Source organism: Schistocerca americana, chromosome 3 (genome assembly GCF_021461395.2).
Source record: "Schistocerca americana isolate TAMUIC-IGC-003095 chromosome 3, iqSchAmer2.1, whole genome shotgun sequence".
In the NCBI taxonomy this organism is placed as follows: Eukaryota; Metazoa; Arthropoda; class Insecta; order Orthoptera; family Acrididae; genus Schistocerca; species Schistocerca americana.
In genome coordinates this window covers 112,582,310-112,588,668 of record NC_060121.1, presented here as the reverse complement: position 1 = coordinate 112,588,668, position 6,359 = coordinate 112,582,310, and positions in this window count along the sequence as shown.

Genomic DNA, 6,359 nt, shown 5'->3' with positions numbered 1-6,359 from the left:
AGGTGTAAAGCTGTGTGTCGTGCAATCATCAAGGGTACACGAGTGGACCTTCGGCTCTGAAAGCCCATAACAATGATGTTTCATTGAATGGTTGACACTTGATGGCCCAGCATTGAAGTCTGGAGCAATTTGCAAAAGGGTTTCACTTCTGTCACGTTCTGTTTTGTTATGCTTTACGGTGCAAAAACCACTGGGGTCATACGCGCCCAAGTCAGAACTATAGAACACAAAGACAGAGAGGAGTTAAAAAGATGACTATACATCAATCCCATTTGACATAATAGAAGACAGTTAAAAATAGGCACGTGGGAAAAGGGCTAAAAACGACACCATACAGATACGGAGGTCTCAAACTAAAAATTAAATGGCCATTGCCATATTGCTTTGGCGGATGAAAAGTAAAATTCAGTAAACAGCCCACACGTCATTTGCTAAAATGGCCGAAAACTCAGATGGCAAACCCAAATGGTAACATAAAAGCCCCTTAGCAAATGAAAATGGCTAAGAAGGCAGTTCCCAAGTAGCAGAGTTAAAATAACCTTCTCTCGGCGGGAGGGTCGAGAGTAGGTCATCCAACCTGCTGGGAGAGGCTTAATAAGCCAGAGCTTATTCCTGTCAAGGGAGGACCATTGGCAGTGCCAAATGGACACTGCCTCCTGACAGACGGCAACACCGAGATCATTGGAGGAAACATAGGGACTCGCGGGCTGAGGTACTAGGACTGCAGCTTTGGCAACAGTGTCAGCACCCTCATTTCCTGGCAGACCAACATGACCAGGAACCCAGAGAAACATCACACTCGCTCCACCAAGAGTGAGCAATTGACAGTTTTTCTGGACCTGCTGCACCAAGGGATGGATGGTGTACAGCACATGTAGACTTTGAAGGGAACTGAGTGAGTCTGAGCAGAGGACACAATTGAAAAGGCTATGTTGCGAGATGTACTCCATGGCCTGGTACAAGACAAAGAGCTCAGCTGTAAACAGTGAGAAGTGAGCTGCAAGCAAGTATCGAAAGACACGGGTGCCAGTGACAAAGGCACACCCAACCCCACAGTCAGTCCAAGTATATAAAGTCAGTCTATGCAAAGGTATTATCGCGAAGTTCCATGCAAATGTCGTGAAACTGAAGGCGATAGACCAAGGCTGGAGTAGTGTCCTTAGAAAGCAAATGAAGGGCAAGTTTAACATGGGCCACTTCAAGAAGTCAAGGTGGAGAAGGGTTCATACCCACGGGGAAAGGTGCAGACAGGGTGAAGTTAAGCCGCCATAGTAAGTGCCGAAAGTGGACTCCAGGAGGAAACAGAAGAAGGATCAGCCCCATACTGACAATCAAAGAAATCATCAAAGAAGGAGGCATAGGATGGCTGGCCACGCATGGCAGACAAATGGCATGCATACCAGCTAAGGAGAAAGTAACGGCGGTAGGACAGCTTCAGCATACAGACTCTCAGCCAGGTTGGTGTAAAAGGTGCCAATGGCCAAACGGATGCCACGATGGTGCATAGTGTTGAGGCAGCATAAGAGGGATGGGCGTGCAGATGCATAAACAAAGCACCCATAGTAGACGTTTGAACAGACAAGGGACCGGTGCAAATGGAGGAGGGTGGCTCAATCGGCACCCCAGGAAGTATCACTGAGGACACTTAGGACATTGAGGAATCATGTATAGCAGGCTACCAGGTCAGATACATGGGAGCACCAACAAAGTTTCCTATTGAGCATGAGCCTAAGGAATTTTGTAGTTTCAAGAACGGAAGGACAACAGGCCCCAAGATATAAAGAGGGTGGGAGAAACCACTTGTATTGCCAGAAATTCATACAGACAGTTTTGTCAGTGGAAAAGGGACAGCCATTGTCAATGCTCCAGGAGCGAAGATGATGAAGACGCTACTCAGTGAGACAGGTCTGTGGAGAACTGCAATAGATAGCAAACTTGGGCCTTCTCCAAATCGAAAAACATGGCCACAGTTAGGGATTTCCACAGAAGACCATTCATGACATGAGTGGACAAAATAACAAGATGGTCAACTGCAGAATACCATGCTCGAAATCCACATTGTGCATTCATCAGTAAATTGTGGGACTTGAGCCATCATACCAGCCGGGCATGAATCATATGTTCCATCACCTTGCAAACACAGCTGGTAAGAGAGATGGGGCGGTAGCTAGGAAGAACGGTTTTGTCCTTACCAGGCTTAGATATGGGTATGACGGTGGCTTCACGCGAACATGCGGGAAATGTGCCCTCTGCCCAGATGTGGTTGTACATGCTAAGCAGAAAGTGCTTGCGCACAAGGGAAAGGTGCTGCAACATCTGAATGTGGATGGTGTTCAGCCCTGGGGTGGAGGATCAGGAGCTCCCTCACAGTAAAGGCGGCATTGTAGCACTAGCGATTTGGAGAAGACAAGAGTATCGCCGAAGCCTCCTCTGCTCATTTCCAATGGAGGAAGGCAGGTGACAGTGGGAAGAGCTTGAAACTTCTGCAAAATGGTGGCCCAAAGTGTTGGAGGTAGCAATACAGTCCTTAAAATTACTAGGACCTTGCCGCGGAGTTTGCCATGTAATTATAACATGGAGATAACATTGGCTGCGGCCCCAGTGCCGCGGAGTTGTATTGAGCGGCCGATTTGTTTACATAAGATAACAGAACTGGGCCGCTTACGTCAGCGTGCGCTTGCGTCATGAGCTATAAATAGCTGCTGATGCAACTTCGCGCATTCATTATATGAATAGCATCATTCTACAATGGGTCGCCGTTATGGATATCACCGTCGCAGACGTATGCTGGTCTACAAAGATTTGCTGAATATTTCTGGCAATTATGGTTCCGTTCCAGCGCCTGGCACCAGTAAGGTGGTCACCAATCTGAAGAAGATTGCTAGTATATCTGTATTGTCAGGTCCTAAATACTTTTTAGGTCTGAAATTGAATTTTTCTATTGCTAAATCATCCCAATCAAATACTATCGGTAATGGTTGGATTGCTTTCGCTGTTATTTGTCATGATGCTTCTAGAACTGGATTGGAAAGTTTTACATCTCGTGAAGTGTGACCAGCAAGTCGAGCACGAAGTTCGACAAACCGTGAGCAATACACTGCAGCCGGAGTACCCTCCTTTGGGAGCGAGCTGAGGTCAAGATAAATATGAACCGGAGCCTGGAGCCAAGATGGTGTCGGGCTCTCACCCTCTCTGAAGGTGGTAGGGAGGGCAAAATCCAATTGTCGAAGCAGGCGACGGAAGCGGACTCCGGGGGGGCAGCAGGGCAGACACATACAACCCGTACTGACGATCGAGAGAATCAGTGAAGAAGGACTGGTAAGAGGGTTGGTCGGCATAGACAACAGCCGGCAGGCATACCGACACAGCAGTATGTCGCGCCGGTAGGGCAATGGTAATTCGGCAGCTTCAGCACAAAGACTCTCGACAGGACTAGTGTAGAAGGCTCCGGTCGCAAGACGTATCCCCCGATGGTGGATGGAGTTGAGTCGGCGTAAGAGGGATGGCCGAGCGGACGAGTAGACGAAGCTCCCATAATCCAGCTTCGATCGGACTACGGACCGATATAAGCGAAGCAGGACAGTGCGATCCGCTCCCCAAGATGAACCGCTAAGAACTCTGAGGACATTAAGGGAACCTGTACAACGGGCCGCCAAATAAGAGACATGTGGAGACCAACACAGTTTCCTGTCCAACGTGAGCCCTAGAAACTTTGTTGTTTCCACGAATGGGAAAACAACGGGACCGAGATGTAAGGATGGCGGAAGGAACGCTTTATATCGCCAAAAGTTGATACAAACCGTCTTCTCTTCAGAGAACCGGAAGCCATTTGCCACGCTCCACGAGTAGAGGCTGTCTAGACAACGCTGAAGGCAGTGCTCCAGGAGGCATGTTCTCTGGGCACTGCAGTAGATCGCGAAGTCATCGACAAAGAGAGAGCCTGAGACATTAGGTGGAATACAATCCATAATTGGATTGATCGCGATGGCAAAAAGGGCTACGCTCAAGACGGAGCCCTGAGGCACTCCGTTCTCCTGGAGGAAGACGTCGGACAATACGGAACCCACACGTACCCTAAACTTTCGATCCGTTAAAAAGGAATCAATAAAAAGGGGCAGGTGACCGCATAGGCCCCACCTGTGCATAGTGCGGAGGACACCTCCTCTCCAACAGGTATCATAAGCTTTTTCCAAGTCGAAGAACACGGCTACCGTTTGGCGCCTTCGCAAAAAGTTGTTCATGATAAATGTCGACAAGGTCACAAGGTGGTCAACAGGGGAGCGGCGGCGACGAAAGCCGCATTGGACATTAGTAAGTAACCGTCGAGATTCAAGAATCCAGACTAACCGAGCATTAACCATGCACTCCATCACCTTACAGACACAGCTTGTAAGAGAAATGGGGCGGTAACTAGAAGGAAGGTGTCTATCCTTCCCGGGTTTGGGTATAGGAACAACGATGGCGTCACGCCAACGCATGGGGACCTGACCTTTCCGGTGTAGAGTCACTACTACAGGGCACAGAAGCAGGAGGATCCTGCTCCATGGGGTCCATAGAAGCATCAGCGTGTGTATGCAGTTAGTCTGTGGGGCCCAATGCTGAAAAACGATGGTGCGCACCGGTGATACAGAGGCCAGCCAGGCTAGGGTACCACGTGGTGAGACCGTCGAAGAGGACCTATGAGATGGCGAAGGAGATCATTTGCCTTTGGTGGAATTGTTCGAGCCCTTCAGATAGAGGAAGAATCGGCTGTTGTTTGCTGGTGGGATGGAGGAAGTCTTCACAGGAGTACTCCTCCTGTCGTCTGGCCTACCAGTTGTGTAACTGGTGGCTTCGCCCCTTGCACAGCTGAATGAGGCAATGGCGATGCTACCTTGACACTGGGCGATTTCACAACCCACAACCTCAAGTCTGAATTAGAGGTTGCATGTCTGTGTTACCAAGTCCTTTATGGAGTGAGTGGTAACAAGAACAGAACTATAGGTACCAGACGGGAGAACACAGGGTTTGCGACTAGCCAGTAACTTGCTACTGGCTGGGTAAGGCACCTTTTCCTTACCTGGATCTCTTGAACAGCCCACTCATCAAGATACACAGGACAATCCCGAGAGGTGGCGGCATGGCCGCCATTGCAGTTGATGCAGTGGGGAAAAGGAGGCGGACGATCACCCTTGTGTCCATCCCTACCACAGGTTACACATTTGGCTGGGTGTCGACAACATGTTCTAGTGTGGTTGAAACGATGACACTGGTGGCAGTGCATTGGGTTCGGAATGTACAACCGGACTGTGATAATTTCATAGCCTGCTTTGAGCTCGAACGTAAGCACCACTCTATCAAAGGTGAGAGAGAGAGAGAGAGAGAGAGAGAGAGAGAGAGAGAGAGTGGGCACTAAGAAGAGATCAACCTTTTTCAGTACACGATGGATGGCAATGACACCCTGATCAAAGAGGTAAGATTGGATTTCGGCCTTGGTTAAGACTGTCAAGCACCCTCGTGTAAATTACACCATGGGAAGAATTCAAACTTCTATTGACCGCGACACAAACAGGATAACCGTGGAGAAGTGAGGCAGTAAGCAGTTGTTGTGCTTGAGAATTAGAAGTGGTCTCACAAAGTGCCATTCCGTAAACGAGAGCAGGATTTCACAGGGCCAGCAAGGGCATCAACACCTTTCTGAATAATAAGCTGATTTACCATGGCAAAGGACTGACTGTCTTCTTCAGTATGTGAGACCACGAGGAACTGTGGTGCAGTGGAAAGGGTCTGTGAATCATTAGCCTCATTGTTTACGTTTAGTAGATGTTGAGTGGGAAGATGATTGACTCATCGCAAGGAAATCCGTCATGATTGCCAGCATCTCTGATGGTGCACTCCTTCCAACTGGGGCCCCCTTCACAAGGGGCGCACTTGCCTTAGGTGATTGTTCACACCTCAGGTCACACCGAACACCTGAAAGAGGGACCAATCAGCAATTTGGGAAGCTTGCAGCTCAGGCAATCACTCCTCCCTGGGGCTGGCCTGTACCAGGGGGTACGTACGAACCCTACCTGTTGACCAGGGGCTGTGAATTATGCGTTACCCAGTCACCTGTTACGTGTCAGATGCATTGCCTGGCCTTCAGGAGTGCACAGGGAGGAAAGCGGAGGAACGAGAGAAGAAGGGAAACAAAGGAAGGAAAAGGGAGTGTAAAACAAAGGCGAGACTGTCTCCGGCTGCAGCAATGTCAGATTTGCTGTTTTACCCAATTCCTGCTATTCATGGCACACTTGTGGAATGGTCATATGGGAAAATCCCCACTTCATCACTGCCTTGGAGATGCTATGTATCATTGCTCATGCGCCAACTATAACACCATG